At 36.7% G+C, this 23746-nt stretch overlaps 1 protein-coding gene across 1 annotated transcript in view; it reads right to left on the reverse strand.

Annotated features, from left to right (window-relative positions):
* UBE2E1 (ubiquitin conjugating enzyme E2 E1) overlaps positions 1-23746 on the reverse strand; it is a 73531-nt gene that overhangs the window by 43733 nt on the left and 6052 nt on the right. The gene's annotated exons all lie outside the window — the stretch shown is intronic.

Here is a 23746-nt window from a genome sequence, read left to right on the forward strand (position 1 = left end):
TCCTTCAGGAAAAAAGCAACTATATTATCAAATAGTTCATTAACACATTATGGACTTTTTGAGGTGCAATATTCCGGCATGTTTAGAATTTTCAGAGTTTCTCTAGTAGCAGTGTTAGGTTTTACAACACAGTCTGGCTCAGCCCCTAGGTCTAAATGCAGAGTGGGACTACCTCTGTTTAAATTCTGGTTCCCATTCATTCTAGTTGTGTGATCCTTGGCAAGTTACTCAACTTCCTTATGCTTAACTTCCTCGTCTGTGAAACTTCGGCAAATGAACAGTACAATTTTTTTAAAAAATAATTTTTATAGTCATAATAGTTATTATATACTGAGTGCTTACTATGAGTCAGGCACTGTTCCAAATGCTTTATATACATTTTTAAATCATAAGATCATGAGATACTTTCCTTATCTATAAATAGGGATAATTCTAAGATTTATTTTCCTCTCAAAATTTCAGAGCTATTAGATGGGGTCCCAGGATTTTAATTCAGAACCTGCCATTAATCAATATGTAAACATACTTGTTTATACATTTCCTAAATTATATGTCTTTTTGTATTAGACTGAACTACTTAACAGTAAGAGCTTCATCCTCATCAGTTTGAGTAAGCCCAGAATCTAACAGAGAGCACAAAACAGAAGATCAATGAAAAGTCTGCTGAATTAATAAAATTCTGAGTATCATCCTGTTTGTCATGTCACTTTCACACATCATTGGGGGCAAGGTAGAGACTGTACATGGTTAAAAATCAGAAGACTGGTGTTCTATCCCAACCATATCAGTCCTCAGATGTGCCATTTCAGGAAAGTCACATTGCTTCCCTTCATCTGAATGTTCTCATTTGTAAAATGAGGAACTGAACTAGATCCAAGTTTCTTTTCAGCTCTAAAATTTCCAAGAAAAGCCAATATTCTTGTGGAGAAAGGACAAAAGAGTTACCTTACTGAAACATCTTGCAGGTTTTCTGAGGAACAATTAAAGTTTTTAATTGTTATTTAGACTCTCCTCCTTCCCCAGAAGAGTTGCAACAAGGCCTGAACCTAGTGCTTTCTGTCTTGTCTTTTCTCTCCCATCACTGCACATAGTGTGTGGGAGAGTTCTGGTGTTCAGTGAATGAGTGCAACATAGGTGAAAACTTGTGTGCAATAAGTGAAATGAGAAAAAAAAAAATTATATATATATATATACACATATATTTTTTTTAACATAGTATCCTAAGTCAGCAATTCCCTAAATTCCATGGATGGATGAATAAACTATTAGCTGGATACTCATTTTAGGTATCAGTATTTATTTACAAAAACTCCGCTTAAAAGATTTATTCACTGTGGGCTGGGGTTGTAGCTCAGTAGAAGAGCACTTGCCTAGCATGTGTGAGGCACTGGGTTCAATTCTCAGCACCACATATAAATAAATAAAATAAAGGTCCATCAACAACTAAAAAAAATTTTTTTAAAAAACAAAAAAGATTCAAGTCTCTTAAAATGCTTTAACTTCCTGATGTTTCAATGAATTTTATCTCTATCCTAGATGTTTTTTGTTCTAAATGTCCCATTTAACATAAATAAATAAATAAATATCACACACGCACAAATAATAATAATAATTTGGTGAGCTGAGGATAAGATCAGTGGTAAAGTGCATGTTTAGCATGCAATTGGGTTTAATTCCCAGTATACAAACACCTATGCCAAAAGTAATCTTAACATCAATATACAACTTTTTTTCTAAAATATCTTATCAATGCTACAACTAAACCATAAAAACAGCAGAGAAAAGAGCTTATTAGAAATAGCTTAAACCAGGCACAGTGGCACATGCTTGTAATCCCAGGGCCTCAGGAGAATAAGACAGGAGAATCACAAATTCAAAGCCAGCCTCAGCAATGGTTAGGCACTAAGCAATTCAGTGAGACCCTGTCTCTAAAAATACAAAATAGGGCTGGGGATGAGTGCCCCTGAGTTCAACCCTCGGTACCCCCAAAAAATAGCTTAAAACTCAAAGCTAACCTCCCTTCTTTTTTTTCTTAATGTCTTTAAGTGTGAAGCTATGAAATGATTCTTTTATTTCAAGGATTATTTATGTAGATTATTCACATAACTGCACACTGAAATCTAATAATCTCAATTCACAAGAGTTCTTCACAATAATCCACAAATTGAGGCAGCTATACTCATCTTTACCCAATGTTTCCATTCTAAAGTCTAAAAGAAAAAAAATTCTAAAATTTAATAGCTCTTTATTATAAATATTATGATACTTCATAAATAAAGATTAGAAACCAGAGCTATACTATATGTAAAATATGCATTGTTTCCTTGATTTATTGTAATGTAGATGAATAAACTTCCCTGGAAAGGATTCCAGTGGGGCAGGACCTCATTTGTATTTTTAAAAACACTTGAGAATTACTGCAATAAACATATAACACTCAATGCTAGATTACTTCAGGTAAGTGATCGGGCTATATAAAATTGGAAAATACGAAAAAACTGTATTTTTTATATTCTTTTTCTCAGTTTTAAACACTATTAATTATGGCAGTAATTATTTATACTGATTTTTTTGTGTGTTTTTGCATTCCAGGGAATACCCCTAAGTTATAAAAACAAAATTCAGCATAAATTCACTTTAATTTTTAAAATAGTGGTACATGTACACAATGGAGTAAGTTATTACAGCCATAAAGAAGACTGAAATTATGGCATTTGACAGTAAATGGATGGAAGTGGAAACCATTACACTAAGTCAATCCCAAAGAACCAAAGGTCAAATGTTCTCTCTGAAATGTGGATACTGACTCACAATGAGTGGTGGTGGTAAAGGTTCACCAAATTGGTCAGGGGGAATGAGGAGAAAGGGGGGGGGGGCAGGGAGGGAGATGTGAATGAAAAAGACAGTAGAATGAACTGAATTTAACTTTCCTATGAATTCCCAACCAGTGTAAGTCCACATCATGTACAACTAGAAGAACAGGAAGTTATACTCCTTGTATGTATGTCAAAATATATTCTACTGTCATGTAGAACTAAAAAGAATTAAAAAAAAAATCAAAATTTTTTTTAAAAAATAAATTCCTTAACTTAAGAAAAGCAACTGTGTTTTTTTTTTTTTTTTTTTTTTTTTTGGTGGTACTGGGAATTGAACCCATGGCCTTGTGCATGCAAAGCAAGCACTCTACCAGCTGAGCTATATGTCCATCCCCAATTTTTTAAAATAAATTCCTTAACTTTTAAAGAAAGGAAATGGCACATGTTTTTTTAAATAACTTTTTTTTTCTTTTTTCTTTTTTTTTGAGAGAGAGAGAATGAATTTTTTAATATTTATTTTTTAGTTTTCGGCGGACACAACATCTTTATTTGTATGTGGTGCTGAGGATCGAACCCAGCACCACGCACATGCCAGGCAAGCACGGTACCGCTTGAGCCACATCCCCAGCCCAATAACTTTTTATTTTATTTATTTTAACATGGTGCTGAGGATTGAACCCAATGCCTTGCATGAACTAGGCAAGCACTCTACCACCAATGGCCACAGCCACAGCTCTGTGCATCTCTCTCTCTCTCTCTCTCTCTTTTTGTGATGTTGGGGATTGAATCCAGGGCCTGGGCATGCAACACAAGGACTCTACCAACTGGGCTATATCCCCATCCCCCTGTGCATCTCTTCTTGAAAAGCTTTTAAGGAATGGATGCAAGTTAGCCAGGCACTGTGGCACACGCCTTTAAACCCGGCAACTCAGGAGGTTGAGGCAAGAGGATCACAAGTTAGAGGCCAGCCTGAGTAACTTAATGAGACCCTGTCTCAAAATAAAAAATAAAAAGGACTGGGGATGTAGCTCCATGGTATAACCCCCTAGTTGAGGGGGAAAAAAAAGGAGGGCCGGAGTTGTGGCTCAGTGGTACAGCACTTGCCTAGCATATATGAGGCACCACATAAAAATAAAAACAAATAAAATAAAGATATTGTGTCCAATTATATATATATATGGGAATGGGTATAAATTATATTCCAGTCCACCCCAGCCCTCAGCTACCCCCCAAAAAACTGATTGGGAATTGAACCCAGAGGCACTTTACCACTGAGCTACATTCTCAGATCTTTTTTTTTTGAATTTTTAATATTTATTTTTTAGTTCTCGGCAGACACAACATCTTTGTTGGTATGTGGTGCTGAGGATCGAACCCGGGCCGCACGCATGCCAGGCGAGCGCGCTACCACTTGAGTCACATCCCCAGCCCTCTCAACCCTTTTGAAACAGGGTCTTACTAAATTACTGAGGCTGGCCTTGAACTTGAGATCCTTCTGCTTTAGCCTCTTGAGTCACTAGAATTATTGGAATGCACCACCATGCTCATTTCCAAAACTGAATACTTGAAACGTCTTCCTCATGCAATACAAAATCTGAAAAGAAACAGGTACTATTCCAGGACTGATTTTCTGCTCACTTATCAGACAAAGATATGTTGACACCTAAAACTTATGGATATTTTTAATGAGCTTCCAGATAATATTTTTTAAAAAATCTTAAATATAAAACATTAAGGGGCTGGAATTGTGGCTCAGTTGGTAGAGTGCTTACCTAGTACATTCGAGGCCCTGGATTAGATCCTCAGCACCACATAAAAATAAATAAAATAAAGGTATTGGGTCCAACTACAACTAAAAACTAAATATTAAAAAATTTTAGGGCTGGGGATGTGGCTCAAGCGGTAGCGCGCTCGCCTGGCATGCGTGCAACCCGGGTTCGATCCTCAGCACCACATACCAACAAAGATGTTGTGTCCGCTGAGAACCAAAATAAATAAATATTAAAAAATTCTCTCTCTTAAAAAAACAAGTACAAATGTTAAAATTTCATATATGCAAACAAGTACAAATGTTAAAATAAAAAAAAAATTAAAATATATTAAAGGGCTGGGAATGTGGCTCAGCAATAGAATGCCTCTTTGCATGTGTGAGGCCCTGTGCTCCATCCCGGTACCACAAAAGGGAGGGCTGGGGGTGACAGTAAATGTTTGCCAGGCGCTGTGGCATATACCTACAATCCCAGGCTTGGGAGACTGAGGCTGGAGAATCACACAAGTTCAAAGCCAGCCTCAGCAACTTAGTGAAATTCTAAGCAACTTAGTGAGACCCTATCTCAAAATAAAAAAATATGTGGCTCAGTGATTGAGTACCCTTTGGTTCAATCTCTGATATCAAAAAAATATTTAAAATTGAATATAATATTTAAATAAATTTCCTCCCCAGCAGATTTTCCCCTTTACATAAGTATTTTAAACAAATATTTTTGTTAAAATTTATAAAACAAAACTTTAAGAAAAAAATTATTCAATTTCTAATCTCAAAGAGCTTTCCTAATATTGAAGAGAACAGAGGGAAATTTTTTAATTTTCTTTTTCTTTCCTTTAAATAATTGCCAGATGTTAGCAAGGGCTGTTCAGGGCACAGCTGAACTTTAAGGAAACCAAGGAGGAAGGGAGGTTAGAGATGTGTGAAACAGATAGAAAGGCTTATAACTAGACATGGTTTAGAAAAATCATCCTAGGGGATGGGGTGGTAGCTCAGTGGTAGAGCACTTGCCTAGCATTTTGATTCTCAGCACCACATGTAAATAAATAAAATAAAGGTCCATTGACAACTAAAAAATATTTTTAAAAAAGAAAAAGAAAAAAATCATCCTAAAAAGGGGCATATGTTTGCCCTCTGAAGGAGAATATGCTGGGAATTAAAAGTCCCCATTTGTGTATAAGAGGTTAAGTAGAGGTTAAGTGATCTACCCAAGATGACAGTGCTAATAAGTCAGAATTGAGATTTAAACTCAATTCTGACTTGTGGGATCCCAAGCCAAGCTTTGGTTATAGCAAAGAAAATCATGTGACCATACAATAATGAGGCCCATATATGGCTTATAAGTGAACTATAAAAGTCTTTACCCAGAGACATTCCAAAAAATGTTGTGAACAATGGAACAAGAGTACGCCTGTGAACACATTACCAAGTTTTCTGTTATAAAACTTTTGGCATCAATCTCATTTCTCCAGTTATGCCTATAATTTTCTCTACACTGACAACAAATTTTCCATTAAATGCGAGAAATTTTCCTCCTGGCTTTTAACTGACACTGCTTTCTAACACTCTCCTCTTCCCTGTAAAGATGTAATTCTTTGCTGCTACTATATGGCTTTCAAACTTTCTGTAGCTTTCTACATCTACCAATTATTGTTATCTCCCAACCGGAGTCTGGGGGAAAACTATTTATCTAAAATAAACCAAATTTAATTCATTAATGTAACTGTTTCCAAAAGTGTCTTTGAAACAAATGCTTCCCCAAGTGACGAAATCTATTAAATTTTTCTTTTGTAGTATATGACTATCCCTATCACACAATTCACTTTCAAGGAAGGCATACACCATATATCACTCATTTTTAAGATTAGGAACAAGCAACTCAAAACACGTATCCAGAAAAATAAAGTCAGTCAAGTGCAATGGTGCACACCTATGATCCTAGCGTTTAGGGGTGTTGAAGCAGGAGGATCTAAAGTCCAAGGCCAACCTGGGCAATTCAGCAGGACCCTGTCTCAAAATAAGCCAGGCACATTGGCTCACAGCTTTAACCCCAGCAGTCTCAGGAGGTTGTGTAGACAGGAGGATCGCAGGTTCAAAGCCAGATTCAAAAGTTCAATGGTTCATTGTCCTGGATTCAATCCCTCGTACCAAAAAATAAAGTAAAATAAAAAGGGGTGGAGATATAGTTCATTGGTACAGTGTTCCTGGGTTCAAGTGAGTCATTTTTAATTTAAGCTCTCAAGAATAAGGATAGTAACTGGAAGGCAGGAACATTAGAAAGAGCAGATTGAATAAAGTTGGGGAGTAGGGTAATAACAGGATGGAGATCAGGTTGTAGGGAATTTGTATATTATGTAAAGAATTCTGAGCACTTAATTCTAAGGACATCTGGGGCCTTAGGTTTTTAAACAAAAGGATAAGATAATTAAACCTACAGTGGAGAACATGTAGAAGTAGATGGCTCCTTTGATGAAAAACTATCAGTGGCTAAGCTGTTAAATACAGGACTGGATGAGTAAAATTTAATAGGCAATAACTTGAAGCGAAATCTACAATTCATAGAGCCATTGCAAGAGGTAGGAGAACATAATGGTTAGGCATAAGGCTTTGAAGACTAGGGACTAAATACCGGCTTCACCACTTAAAAGCCAAGTGACCTTGGGCAAGCTACTTAATCATTTTAAGATGCTCTTTTATAAAATGGAATAACAATCATATTGACATACTTCATAAGTTAGCTGCTATCATTATTAAATTTTATTCTATTTTTTAAATCTCCACAGCACAGACTATGAAGCAAAAAAGAATCTAAAATTTATCTAAATCTAAAGAGTGACCCAGAGGGCTGAGGTAGTGATGCATTGGTAGAGCACTTGCCTGGCACGTGTGAGGCACTGGGTTCTATCCTCAGCACCATATAAAAATACAGAAATAAAAATGAAGGTATTGTGTTAAAAAAACAAACAAAAAACAGTGATCCAGAATATTTTACATAAATCAGGCTTTCTATTGCTCCTTCGTATGTTTGTACACAGTGAATACCCAGAATATTGGCACATTCAAATTGTTCATCTTTACCAAAATTAATTTCAAAGTCAAATATAAATTACATATTTTTTAATTTTTTTTTATTATTGATATTGTTTCCCTTTGAGCAAATAATCATGTTATTTCTTCAATGAAATTTTGTCCCCTTAAGAATTTTGAATGAGTTGGACACAGTGGTACATGCCCATAATCCCAGAAATCTGGGAATCTGAGGCAGGAGGGTCCCAAATTCAAGGCCAGCCTAAGCAATTTAGCAAGATGCTGTCTCAAAAGAGAAAATAAAAAATATCTGGGGATATAGCTCAGTGGTAGAGTACTCCTGGGTTCAAAAAAAAAAAAAAAAAAAAGACACGTAAACTTTCTATAATGGGTAAATAAAAAAATTTTTCTCAGGGCCTTTTTCCTAGTTGTTAATTAGCTCAAGGAAGGGGGGACACACAAGAAACTGGTACTTCATTAAGGAAAATGACTGTTCTGCAAAAAATGATATAATTTAAGAAATAAAATCAATGCAACTCACAAACCTTGTGGCAACAGATTACTATAATATGTTGAAGAAGCTAGGTGCCATATGCACACCTGTAATGCCAGCAACTTGGGAAGCTGAGGCAAGAGGATCCCAAGTTTGAGGACAGCCTCAGCAACTGAGACCCTGTCTCAAAAAAAAAAAATAATAATGATAATATTAATAAAAAGAAAGGCTAGGGATGTGACTCGGTGGTTAAGTACCTATGAGTTCAATTCCTGGTACAAAAAAAAAAAATACACTGAAGTTACTTAACAATGGCACAACAATTTGTGTTGTTAAGTCATTTTCTATAGCATAACAGAAGTTTTAGTGCCCGAAGTTTCAAATACACACCCCAGAATGATTACATCACTACTCGTTAGCCTTATCACCTGTGTTCACAACTCTGCAGCCAAATATCACAATTATCTCTACTAAAAACCATGGAAAAATTATTACTTGAGAAAATCAACCAAATCATGAAAACTAGAAAGCATTCTCTCTACAGTCATAGCATACAGATTTGAGGCTTCACAGAGCACTGAGAAATCTTTCAGGTATCATGAGTAACCAAGCAGGAACTGGTGGGGGTCAGGCAAGCTACCCCCCCTGACTGCTGCTGAGCTGCCCAGCTCTCCTAATTTCCCTGCTGTCTCATTTGCTGTTCCTGCTCTGAAGAGGTAGAAGGCCAAGCTTTTAATGCTTCCTTACTGCCAGACTTTGGCTGCCTTCACTTTAGGTGGACAGCCAGGAAATTGCTTTTGTTGGCCTGGAACACTACATATGCATTACTAAGCATTCACACATTTGTCCAACCATCATGTTAAGATATGCTAAGGAGTGCCACACTGGGTGAGACAAATTTTTGGGAGCATGAATTCAATTTTCGTAAAATTTGTAGATATATTACACATACAGCCATAAATATAGTAACTCCTACATGAAGATGTGTCAGTAAAACCGTTCATAACACAAAAAAATTTACAAAGTATCTACATAATCTATTATCATGAATTAAAAAATTTATGTGAGGTACTCTTCAAATATAAGCCAAATGTGATGGTACATCCTCCTCTATTTAAAGCTCTCCCATGGCTTTCTAATAAAACTGAAAATATGACCCCTGCCTACCTCATCTCCTGTACTCTTATTCTATGCCCAGCCACACTGGCCTTCCCCATTCAGCACCTTTCTATTTGTTTTCATTTGGCCTAACATGCCCTTCTCATGGTTGGGTCATTGTCATAAATCAAGGCCATCTACCCCACAGTGACAGTCACCAATGTCCCAAACTGCCTAGTCATGCCCTATGCCATCACTCCATTTTAATTTCTCAGGACTATTATCTAAAGTTACCTTTGCACATTTGTTTCCTTTAACTTTTTTTTTTTTTTTTTTTTTTTTTGCAGTGCTGGGTACAGAAGCCAGTTCCTTGTGCATGCTAAGCAGGCACTCTACTTCTCCCATCCCTATAGCTGTATCTTAAATCAAAGGGCCACACAATAGAGTAAGTCAGGGCAGAACAGATCAAAATATTGGCAGTGTTGTCACCGATTTGTATTACTCAGGTCACAGTGAAACATGTGTGGGGGGGTGAGATGGGGGGGGGGTGAGATGGGGGGGGCAGGTAGAAAACTGCCCTGGCCCACCCCAGCTGAGTCACTGACAACCATGCCAAGGCTCAATGTGCTCATAAAACTAGTAATGAGGCTTAAGTGAAACAAACAAAAATCTGGTGTTAGTACAGACAATTCTCATGATGCAAATTATGTGTTATTTGGTATGTTATATATATTTTAAAAACTCATCTAAAGAATAAAATTACTAATCCTTCTGGGCTTGGTACTATTACCTGTTGGGGAACAAATAATACCTTCGAAGTTTAGGCTCTTGAGAATTCATATACAGTCTGGGAACACAAAATTTTATTGCTCCTCAAAAACTCAAGTGTCAGGCTGGGGCTGTAGCTTAGTGGCAGAGTACTTGTCTAGCTTGGGTGAGGGCTGGGTCTGAACCACATAAAAATGAATAAAATAAAGGCATGCTGTCCATCAACAATTACCAAAAAAAAAAAAAAAAAAAAAAACTCTAGTGTAACAAACCAGCTCAAATGAATATGTCCATAGGAAATTTCTAAGAAAACTGGTCAGCCATTTTTTTCTTAAAGAAGAGGAAGGGGAAGAAGCATATCAGGTTGAAAGAAAGCCAGAAATACACAACAGAACTAACTAATATTTCAAGCAGAAAAGAAAATGCAAATGAGGTCTGTAGTGATGGTATTAGGTATGCTGAGACCTGTCTCAGGCCATCAAACAGCAAGATAGTATTTCTTTTTATGAATGAATGTTATCATCCTCAAACCTAGTGCTCCTTTAGAGGGATTAGAGTGTATCAGAGAAGCTTCAGGATTAAAGACAACTATACACCACAAGGAATCTCCAAATTATGTACAACCACAAGACTGGGATCCCAGTTAGAAATAAGATATGCTCCATGTTTGTATAAATATGTCAAAATACACTCTATTGTCATATATATCTAAAAAGAACAAATTAAAAAAAGAGACAATTGCTGGGAGTGAGGTGGGGGTTCTTACTATTAGGCTGAGACGTTTACACCTTTGGAAAGCAATGGAAGTTGGATTATATATAACAAACCACTATAGAAAGGTTTTAAGAGTGGCTCTGGAAAGATAAATAAATAAAAGAAAAAGTACAACACTCTATGAGTTACCTGGATAAAAAAATGAATAAAATTACTGTTAAATTTCTTTGTGCTAAGTGACCACTTTAAAGAACGTGTTTCTTCACAAACTCATTATCAATACACAGCTCACCAAGAGGTCACAGAGAAACATAAAAGGGGAGCACTCTGTCCTTCCTAGCCAGAAAATCTGGGCTCCAAGATCTTCAGAGCTTTTTGCTTTTTTTCCAATCATGTATTTTAATTCACAGGTACTCCAAACAGAATTTCCTCCCCATTTATATAAATATGAATCATTAACAGTAAAACTCACAGAAATCCCTGTATCTAATACATAGAATCCAGTGGTATGGATAGACAGGATTAAAAGCAACTTCAAATTTTAGTTCTCACAAAAACTGTGTTCAACATGTCATTTTTTTAGGACTGGCCCATATCAACTGACAATATTTACTTTTTTTAAGTGAGACATCTCAGGATCCTAAGCTGCAAAGAAGAAATGTCTTCTGGGGGTCTACCATTCTCACTGAGGAGTGAAGTTAAGCAATCAAGACTTTGACAGAGAGGGTTATTCGGAAAAAGATCCAGGAACAAAGCAGTCTCATTTACCAGTAAGTAGTAGCTATACAGCCAGTCTATGCACACAGACTATAACCACTTAACATACATTTATTTTGAAATATTTACTTAGGTGATAAATGTTTTCTTTTAGGGTGTTTTATATATACACCAATTCAGTGATCTTTTATTTAGAATAAATGTGTTCTAGTAAAGATTCCCAAGAAATAAATTTTTATAATGCCAATTCCAGTAAATTATCTTAAAAAACTGAGATGTATTCTCACAGAAGTGGAAAGGTTATAAGTGGGAGAAATTTAAATTATTTGTGAAGCAAAACTGCTTGTGATTCTATGTGCTATTTTTTTTTTGTTTTCCTATGTCAGTATCTAATTTGTTAGTGATCCCAATTACTCTTGGAATAGAAGAATAACTCCTAATCCTACAAATTTCTGAATTCTACCTTCAATTATTCAGATTAAGCAGGATGAACAGTACCTGGCCTAATCCAAAACAAATTGATGACCCAATTAGTAGACAGTTAGATAGATGATGCTTATAAGGTGTTTTAAGAGTTCTAGATATGGGGCTGGGGATGTGGCTCAGGTGGTAGCGCGCTCGCCTGGCATTCGTGCGGCCCGGGTTGGATCCTCAGCACCACATACCAACAAAGATGTTGTGTCCGCTGAAAACTAAAAAATAAATATTAAAAAAAAAAGTTCTAGATATATCCAATACAAAGCATTCACACAAAAGTCAATCCGTCAATCCTAAAAGAATGAAAAAAAACTGAATATGAATAACTTATTCTCTTTATTTTAAAATTCAATAACTTTGTTTATTTTTTTAATGTGGTGCTGAGGATTCAACCCAGTGCCTCACATATGCTAGGTGAGTGCTCTACCACTGAGCCACAACCCCAGCCCCATAACTTACTGTTTGCTAAAAGTAAACACAAGCACCCACTCATTTTGGTACATTCTTTTTTTTTTTTTTTTTTTTTTTTTTTTTTGAGAGAGAGAGAGGGAGGAGAGAAAGAATTTTTTTAATATTTATTTTTTTTTAGTTTTCGGCGGACACAACATCTTTGTATGTGGTGCTGAGGATCGAACCCGGGCCGCACGCATGCCAGGCGAGCGCGCTACCGCTTGAGCCACATCCCCAGCCCTTGGTACATTCTTAAGTTTGAATAGAATACAAAAGTTGAATGTAAATCAAAGCATATAAAACATTTTTAAGGATGGAAAAATTTATAGATTTTCTAATTCATGTACTGCTGGCTATTTTCAAACTAGAAATTCTTCAAGATATATATGACCCAACACTATTTATAATATCTATACTACAATGTCAGTTATAACGATCACAAAGGGCTTGGATCTCATAAAATGTTAGCTTTTCTTTGGTAAGGGAGAAGGAAACAATCAAAAAAGATTTTGAGAATCCACAAAAATGACACACCCTGTCCCCAGAAAGAAAATATATATAATATTAAGAAATTCTTTCCTCAAGAGTATTAATGAGTCAGGTTCAGTGACACATGCCTGGGATCCCAGTGACTGGGGAGGCCAACGCAAGAGGATTACAAGTTTGAGCCCAGCCTCAGCAACTTAGGTCCTGTGGATAAAATAAAAAATAAAAAGGGCTGGGGGTATGAAAGAATACCCTGGGTTCAATCCCAGTAGCCAAAAAAAAAGTATTAATGAGATAATACCCAATCTCCTTTACAGAAAAATACAACGAAATATTCTAACCATGAAGAGTAACACCAATAACATCTTTTTCTTAAAAATCATTCCCTCCTTTTAGTCATCTCTAAATTAGAGGTCTGTCATCCCTAAATTAGGTCTGTCATGCAAAGGTCAGTAACAAACTTTCAGATGTAAAATGCAATGGCTATTTGCTGGTCTTCGGTCTCACAGCCTCACTTCAAATTTGATAATTGCTCTTACCCCAAAACACTTTCCACTGACTGCCTTCTAACACCACACTCTTGATTTTCCTTCTCTAACTCTACCTTTGTTGGGTTCCCCTAATAAAAACCTCTAAATGCTAGGTGCCTAAGCCTCCATCTGAGACATCTTGTGTTTCCAAGTGAGCTACATTCCCCAGCCATTCAAGATTCTCCACCCAGTAAGGTCTCCTGAATGTTATCAACATCAAAATATCCCTCTGCAATTCAATTACCTATATCAACTTCTATCTGACACTTCATCTTGGTGCCTAATGGCAATCCATGTCTGAAAAGGAGTCATTTCCACCTTACCTTCCTCCTAACACACTCTATTTCATGGGTTTCCCAACCAATAAAACATCACCATCTTCTTGCCAATAGCAAACCCCACAAACCTAGGGACACTCCTGCTCCTTTCCCATAACTCCTATATGTAATTCATCAACACCTGAACAGGTCACAGTGTTCTAATCCCATCTCCACGGCCACCACCTTAATCCTAGCAACCACTACCAATTAATCTTAAAGATAGCAGAGGTCTCCCTTCTCCCATTAGTGCCATATTCCTAGCTATTTTCTATAAGCAGGGAGGGGGGTAAAGCCTTTTAAGTCACTGCAGAGATAATGTCACTTCCTAGCTTCAAATCTTCAATGGCTTCTGACTGTTCTTCAAATAAAATCCCAACTCTTTACCATAGTTTATATAATCTGCATCACTTGGCTCCCTCACACCTCAGGGCCTCTGTGTTTATGTTTCCCTCTGTCTGGGAGGTTCTTCCTGGACTTTGCACAAGGCATTTCCTTTCTTCTCATCTTTCAGGTCTTTGCTTAAATGTCTTCTTAAGGCTTTTCCAGGTAACCTCCTTGCACTCCCCAATTATTCTCTATCACTGTGTTCCATTAGTTCTTTCCTACTCTTCAAATTTGTACTGATCCTTTTAATTGGTTGTTGCCTATAGTTCCTACTAAAATTCAAGTTTCACAAGCCAGAGGCTAGCTTTGTTTTTAGTCACCTATACAGCAACCCCTAGCACACAAACACTCTATTATTTTAGATGACTAGGATCTTATCTACTTATGCTGCTGTCACTTTTTGATAGCCCTGCTTCCTGATCATAATTCTAACTTTTTGAGTTGCTTCATATCTAAAACTTTTCTCCAAGAAAGATCACCCCAACCTCCTCTACTGCTATTTGAAAAATGTGTTTTAGTGTCTCTATAGAATTTACTAGGGGTCTATCCACATCAATTTTCCATCTATCAATTAAAATAGATGTAAATGCCCAAGGTCCTAAAAGTACATATAATGATCATTGTTTTAACACTAGAAGACCCTCCTGAGAGCTCTCCATTGACTATTACTATTATTTAAAATGTAGTACTGACACAGGTCCATTGAGACACCTCAGAGGTGACAACCTGTGGCAAATCTGCTTTTGAATGCTATGTAAGAGAATACCAGTTCCTTTACTTTGGCCTGCTATTTCACTTTGTCACATTCATTCAGGTCAGCACATTCTTTGAAAAGCAGACAGAATTTCGTTTTTAAACAACTCTGTTAAAGTATGAGCGAACAGTATGTATGCCTCCCCGAGTAGCAAAACCTAGTAACAACTTTAAATTATTCTCTTCATATGAAAATCTCTAGTACTGCAGGACTTTCCCAGCTGGAATGGGACATTACCTTGGCATCCCAAAGATTTATCTATGTGGTGTGGCATACATTCTGGAAGGCAATCCATGATCACTTGCACGTGTGTTTCAAGAAAAGAGTCATTAGCATACAGCCGTTCCTTGGTTCCTGGGTTCCGGTTCTCAAGCAGGGGCTTTGATGAGCTTTTAGCCTACAGAGTAGGAGGTTTCCCAGAGGATTAGAAGCATATTCTGACACCAGTTACTAGGTCTTTTGTTTCACTTCAGAGTGTGGCTGCATAAGAGAGGCTGAGTAAGAATGGGCTTATTATGAAACCCTGTTTCACTTCACTGGTGATAGGGAATGTGTCAGATGTCTCAAGCCGGTGCCAGCATCTCTAACATAACCAACTATCTGGGATAGCTTTAGGATTTGGGGGAACATCTCTGGAAACCCAACTTACTTAGTACCCCTACATCCATGCTCACTTGTGGGCAAACAGTAACCTTATAAAGCCAAAATATGTGAATCAGAGCTATTATATTTTCTTTAAGACCTAAATTAGGTTTCTGTGTTTTTGTGTTTTAATTTAACAAATATGTACTTTACTCTTCCTTGGACACTGTAGAGATGCAAAAATAATAACCCCTGTTCTTAAGCAACTTAAAAGTTCCCTGGGAGAGAACAAACTGGAGACAGGAGCTGGAGTTGTAGTTCAGTTGTAAAGCATTTCTTCAAACCCATGAAGCACTGGGTTCAATTCTCAACACCACATAAAAATAAACAGATAAAAATAAGAATTGTGTCCAACTACAGCTAAAAAAAAAAAAAAAATTTAAAAATAAAAAACTGGAGACAGATGCTGCTGCTTCAAATTCTACATGAGCTGGAGTGCTACCAAGCACCAAAAAGGCTTCTAATCTGGTAGGAAACTGTCACTTCATCAGAATTCCAGGAAACCATCCCTTCTCAGCATCCACTCTCCACTTAAGGCCTCTGTTGCATACTTTACCATCTTCTCTAATTGTGTTTACAACACTGTGTCACCTTTGCTTGCAATTTCATCCCTTTCCTGTTTGCTTCTTTCTTTCAGCCCACAAAGCATACTCATAAATTTTTATATTTTAAAGCCCTTGGAGAAAATTTCCTTGACCTCCCCTAGACTTTTGCAAACCTCCGCTCATCTTCTTCCTTCTTCTTTGCTGCTGCTTTCTCCCAGTTCTCTCTGTTTACCAATGCTGCATTTGTAGACATCTCTCAGAACACAATTCTTAACTCTCCTATTCCCCTTGGTAACCTTATGTACTTTACCATCACCAAAACTTTCAAGTCAAATGTGGACTTCCAAAGCCAGCTCCACTTAGCACCACTGTCAGGCTATCTCAGGTTACATGTGTGAAAACTTAAACACACAGAAGCATCATGATGCCTGCAGCTTACTTTCATGTGATATCTCAAACAGAAACAATGCATACATGGTAAATTTTTAACACCTGATTAGTCAAGGTGAAGGGTGGGTACTTGCTGTATTATTCTTCTGCAGCTCTGAAAACTTTCAAACTAAAAACGTTTTGATAAACATGTAAGGTCTGAATCAAAGTCAGAAATCACTGTCCTTGCCTTTTAGGGGATTTATAATCTACTTGTCTAATCTCATCTAAAAGTGGGTAGATCTGAGAGTTCCACAACTGATTAATAATAAATCAAATATATAATCAAATTGCAAATATTTAATAATGGCCTACTAACTGTAACATGCTAACAAAAATTGTGTATGATCAACAAAGCAAATAATTAAACTATTTTAACCTTGGAGAGAGGACCTCTGCCTCCCCCAAGTCAGTTCATTTTTCTGCCTTATCTATTTGTATTAATGATGGCACCAGCATCTTCCCCAGTACCCAAAGGGACCGTGAATTCCTTTTAAGCTCTCCATATCTAAATCAGTAGCCAAGTTCCTTGGATTCTACTGCTGCCTTCTATTCTCCACTTTAAAGGCCACCATCTGCAACTCTGACCTACCACAGACTACTGAAGCAATCTCCAAGTCTCCTGCTTCCCACTCAGATCTACTCAATCCTTGTTTGTCTCTATCCAGATGCTCAGCTCTAAATGAATTACGGCTCCTACTTAAAAGAATGATACTACTCCCTCAGTCTTTATAAAATGAAATTCAAAGCCTTAGCCCATAGTGAGAAACACCAAGATTGCTCTCTATTTCATCCTCCCACTTGTTTCTTACTATCCAAAGCTTTATTCCCTCCCGTGCAAGAGTGCCCTCTCTCTGCCATCTCTGCTTACATGTTTCCTCCACCAAGGAGACCCCTTATTCTTCACCCTATTTCTCATGTCCTCTGTGAAGCCTTCTCAGATTACTAAGTGCCCCAGGTCAAAGTTAGCTCTCATTCCACTGAACCTTTATAACATGTCAGTTTCATCTATTACTTTGATACTGTTTCCCCAGTCTCTATAAAATGAAATTCAAAGACAATATTCAATATTTCCAAGTACTATTCAAAATCCGTGTATGCCTTTCTTACCACCGGTACAGATTATGAACTTCTCGTACAGATTATGAACTCCTCGAGGGCAGTGCCTTTTCATGTAGAACAGGCACTCAAGGTTTGCTACAGGATTTAACATCAGCATAGCATGCTTTACAAGAATCTACAAAGACTGGTATCTTCTAAGTTATAAGAATTTTCCTCAAAATACTACTTTAACAGTGATAGTTTTTATTCACACATGCACCTCATAAAATTTTCCTTTTTCATCATGTTTAAGTGTACAATTCTGTGGAATTAATTACATTCACAATATTGTACAATAACTGCCACTATTTCCATAATTTCCACCACACTATACAGAAACTCTGTACCCATTAGAAATAACTCCTATTCTCTCCTCCAAATAGCCCCTGGAAACCTCTAATCTACTTTCTGTTCCTCAGGGTTTGCCTATTTTAGGTATTTCATATAAGTGGAATCATACTCTGTCCTTTTGCATCCAGCTCATTTCACTTAGTGTAACATTTTCGAGGTTCATACACATTGTTACCATGTATCAGAAATTAGTTCCTTTTCATGGCTGAATATTCCACTGTATACACATATGACATCTCATTTATCCACCTCAATGATATGAGTTATTTCCACTTTCTGGCCATTATGAATAATGCTGCTGTGATTACTGACATATATTTATCTGTTTTGAGTCCATTTTCAATTAACATGGGTACAGAAGTTAAAATGCTGAGTGATATGGTAATTCTGTTGAGCTACTTTGTGTGTATGTGTGTGTGTGTGTGTGTGAGAGAGAGAGAGAGAGAGAGAGAGAGAGAGAGAGAGGGGTAGAGAGATACACACACAACTGGAGATTGAATTCAGGGCCTCACACATGCAAGCAAGCACTCTACCACTGAGCTACATCTCCAATCCTTTTACTTTATTTATTACTAAAGATTGAAGCCAAAGGAGCTTAACCAAAGGAACTTAACCAGAGTCGCATCCTGAGTCCTTTCTATTTTTTATTTTGAGACAGGGTCTCACTAAATTGCTCAGGGCCTCGATAAGTTGCTGAAGCTGGTAACTTGTCATACTCCTGCCTCAGCCTCCTGAGTCAGTGGAATTATAAGCATGTACCACTATGCCCAGCCTTTTATTTTGAGACAGGGTCTCCTTAAAATTTCCAGGGTGACCCCCCCCCTTGCAATTTTCCTGCCTCAACCTCCCCAGGAGCTGGGATTACAGGTGAGCACAACAGCAACAGTAGGGTTTTATAATTCAGATACAGCTTTTTGGTAAACACAACAGCCACAAGAGTTACCTACTCATTTGGAAAACTATTCACTTCTGGACAGGTTTCCTTCCAACCCTCTCAGGCCCCAGATGATGATCTAATTTCAGGAGCTTAACCCTTGTTTGGGTGCTAACTTGACTGTGTTGCCATTCCAGTCTCCTGGTTCTCACTATTTTCAACATTGCTTTTACATATGTAAAGATACACACATTGCAATAGTAACACCAAGTGAAAAGTTATGAAACTAACCATTGTTCAGATGTTTAAGTCATATTTTCATCCTTAAAACATTTATCAACATTAGACAAAGGCATTAAAAGGATGTTTTTCAGCACATACATGGATTTTTGAAAAGGATGACTTTGTTAATCCCACTCTTACACTCAAACAACCATTTAAAACATGCTGAACTTGGACAACCATTTAAGACTGTATTATTGCAAGAAACAGACTTCTTTTCATTCCCAAAGTAAGCAGCCTCTCACTATCATTACCACCAATTATAGATTTTGTTAAATGAGAAAAATACAAGTATATAAATTCAAATAAACTATGTGGAAAACAATGCACAAAGTGCAAATCTGAAGCATCTCTGCAAAGAGCAGAACAGAAGATGTCATGGAGATCTTTCACTATTTAATAAATAAACTTGCACATTTGAATTTTTCAAAAATACACGTTCTTATACGATTGTGTAATGGTTTTAAATTAAATGTATTTACAATACATATTGAATAAATTTTATGATAAAAAAGGCAATGTTAGCTAAAAAGATGAACTATCAAAAAGAGGCTAGCTGGGATCCGTAGTGCATATCTATAATCCCAGCGGCTCAGGAAGCTGAGGCAGAAGGATTCTGAGTTAAAAGCCATCTTCAGCAATATAATGAGGCCAACTAAGCAACTCAGTGAGACCCTGTCTCTAAATAAAATACAAAATAGGGATGGGGATGTTGATCAGTGGTTGAGTGCCTCCAAGTTCGATCCCTGGTACCCCCACCTCAATAAAAGCTCAACAGGCAATTCTAATATCACCATATCACATACAGAAAACGTCAATCTCAACTGAACTTTACAGCAACTGAACATTTATAAGCCCGGCAAGCCAAGTATTTTAGACCATTCTAATAGATGAGGAAAAAGAGGCTGAGAAAATTTAGTAGCTTTTTAGACAAATGCACTGATTTTTTTTTAAGATGTTCTTCTCTTTCACCTTTAAATCATATGATTTACAGCTGAACACAGGCAGTGCATGCTCATAATCCCAACTACTCAGGAGGGGAAAACAGGAAGATTACAAATTCAAGGACAGCCTTGGCAACTTAATGAGACCCTGTCTCAGAATTTAAAAATGTAGCTCAGATAGAGCACCCCGTGGTTCAATCCCCAATACACACACACACACACACACACACACACACACACACACACACAGTAAATATGATTTAGTTGTAAAACTTTAAAACCAAATGTATGTAATTACATAATACAGTTATCCAAGAAAAACAAAAAGCACTGAGTTCAGGAAAAAGAAAACTACTGGTCAAAATATAATGAATTAAATAAAAGGAAATTTCTGTTTATTATCTTCTCCCCATGACTGAAATGTTTAATGATTTCTCAAAGACAGTTTATCTTAAAATAGCAGCCAACCAAAATCTCAGTTTTTAGGTTTCAAGTCACTATATGAGAAGGTTGTTCACAATATAAATGTGTCCATTAAAAAAAATCTGAAGTTTAAAGGACTTAGACAAAATATGCCGATCACAATGGGTGGACATACCATCTACGTTTAAGTCTAAGGGCTAGTTATACAGCTGTAACTAGTCAATTTAGCAAAGTTTCAGCTGTGGGCTATAAATAACAGCTGCAAAACTGACTAGTGGCCCAGAGTTCACCAGCTATTTAAAAGGCATAATTTTACAATCCAAGATAGGACAAGCGATAGGGAGTCATTACAGCAGTCAAGACAATATTTTTTTCCTAAAAGAACTGAGCTAAACGATAGAGAAAAAAGCCTTTCCAAATGCACAGTAAGTTGAAAGACACTGAATACCCACTGAAGGAAGTAAGTTCTGGAAAAGGTTAAAATGTATCTGAGATACATTAATTGAAAGCCAGGTATTTAGCTCTTTCTAAATATAATTTATGGTTGACGAAATCACAATTCAATAGGAACCAAACTATTTAGCTTTCATGCTGAGGGTTGCTTTGAGAAAAAATACTTTTTAAAATGTGTGCATTTAAAATTATTAAATTCATACATTTTAACTGGAAGCTAACTTTAAAAATTATCCCCAAACTGAATCATTCCTTTTCATCTCCACATTAAACAATTGCATCCTCTAAGATACAAGAACAAAGCATAAAACCAAACACACGTAAGAGACCTGAATATCGGGACTACTAACATTAAAACCATAACACTAGTAAAGGCAACTGAAAGTTAAAAAACAAACTGGGGGGTGGGGTACAGGTTACTGAATCCAGGGATATTCTACCACTAAACTGCATCCCCAGCATTTCTTAGTTATTTTGAAACAGGGTCTTGCTAAATTGCCCCAGCTGGCTTTCAACTTGCAATTTTCCTGCCTCAGCCTCTCAAATCATTGGGATTACAGCCATGTGCCACTGAACTTGGCTTAAAAGTAGAAATTTTAATTCATATTACTTAAAATTTTAATTCGTATTACTTAAAGGATCCCACTGAAAGATGTCTTGAGAAAATAAAGCAGTCACTATTTGAAAAGGACAACACAATAGACATTCTCTTGCAAAATAAAGATGACTGGTATTTTCTCTGAATTTACATATTTTTCTCCAAATCTTTAAGTGCACTGAGATTTGTCTGCCCACTATCAATCAACCAACAGCTATGCAGCTTACAGCTTCTCCAGACATCAGCACAGGTAATGCCCAGTTTCACCTTAAAATAGGTGGATATGGATATTCCAAAGATAAAAAGTTCTACATGCCACAGAAACATAAATCTCTCATACATGAACTCAACTGAAATAATGCAAAACTGAAATGTACTTACCCTATTTTTAAAATGATTCCTACCATCAAAATCTTCAAGTTGTTTATAATTTAAAATTCGTCGGCACTTATTCATAAGAAAGCCATTACATGTTCTAATAAAATATTAGTTTTGAAACTATGCTTTTAAAACTTTATAATCCCATCAGCTTGAGCTGTGTGAACATGAGACATGATATAAAACAGGAGCAATAACTACAAAATACAGATCTACCAGAGAAATGTCCACAGACTCCACACAATCAATCACAGGAAGCAGTGTACTTCCATTTGAACACCAGTTTCTCTATCTCCAGTTTCTCAACATATTGAAAAGATCTTTGTGTGTGTGTGTGTGTGTGTGTGTGTGTGTGTGTGTGTGTGTGTAGTGCTAGGGATTGAACCCAGGGCCCTGTGCATGGGAGGCAAGCACTTTGCCAACGGAGCTATATCCCCAGCCCCCTGAAAAGATTCTTATTGGCCATAAAAGAAATCCTCAAGAACAACAAAGTGATTCAGTTTTGAACTAAAGAGCATTTCAAACTAAAAATGACTTTTCTCACAGAACAGGACAAAAATTCAATAAACATCTCACACCTGGTCAACATTAAGAAAAAATGCATCCAAATTGTGTATATGATGGTGCATGCCAATAACCCAAGATACTCCATAGGCTAGGCAAGGGGATCACAAACTGGAGGCCAGTTGGGGCAACTTGGTGAGACCTTGTTTCAAATTTAAAAAAGGGGGTTGGGAAATATAGCTCAGTGGTCAAGTGCCTGGGCTCAAACCCAGTTCAGGTAGGGGAAAAAGTATCCTATAAAATAGAAATACTAAAGTTTGCATTTAATCCAGTAATCACAGTTTAGAAAGTTCAATGTTAATAAGCAAAATAGTGCATTTAGTTTTCTTTTTTTTTTAATTTTTTTTAGTTATAGGTGGGCAAAATATCTTTATTTTATTATTTTATTTTTATGTGGTGCTGAGGATGGAACCCAATGCCTCACGCATGCTAGGCGAGCGCTCTACCACTGAGCCCTGCGTTTAGTTTTCAACCTGAATACTCCCACATATTCATCTTAAATTCTGCATATGGCCAATGAATATTTTGCCAGTAACTTGTACTCCTACGTCCAAGTTAGAACATTAATGAAATCTGACATCCCATTCCATTGCTAATCCCAAGAACTGGGAACATGGTAAATGCTATACTTCATTATTTTTTCCTTTTCTTTTTTTTAATTGATTAAAAAAAATAATGACAGCAGAATGCATTACAAATCTTATTATGTATACAGCACAACTTTTCACATCTCTGATTATATATAAAATATGTTGACACCAATTTGTGTCTTCATACATGTACTTTGGATGATGATGTCTATAACATTCCACCACTATACTTCATTTTTGAACTACGGGAGTTATAGGATCTAAGAATGATTCTGCATGAAATACACAGTCCTATTACAGAGTCCTAAGTCTTTCCTTGCACCTTGACTTAACAGTAGCAAATGGCTATTCTAAGTTAAGTGACCAACACACCCTTTGAAAACTGGTTTCAAATTGTTTTGAAACTGAAACACACACAACACACACACATATATATATATGAACTGAATAAACATTATCAAGGGAAAACACCACCTTGTAGGAATTTAAGTCTATAATTACAAACAAAATCCTTTTATCAAAGCCACAAATTATTTCCTGAGGTGTTCTGCCAAAAGTTCAACACAAAATAAGTTTGAGGATCCAGTGTCTTAACTCTATACTTTATATTGGCTTCATAGCCTTGAATAAGAGATTACTGTAGCAACACAAGTTTTCTAAACCAAAATGTACCTCAGCAACTGAAGTGTTTTGCATCATCTTTAAAAAACATATAAAAATCCCTTAGGCATAGAAAGGTACACCTTTAAATTTACTTTGCAGTTTTGTTTCAT

The sequence above is a fragment of the Spermophilus citellus genome, assembly GCF_964194105.1.
Source record: "Spermophilus citellus genome assembly, chromosome: 3".
Lineage (NCBI taxonomy): Eukaryota > Metazoa > Chordata > Mammalia > Rodentia > Sciuridae > Spermophilus > Spermophilus citellus.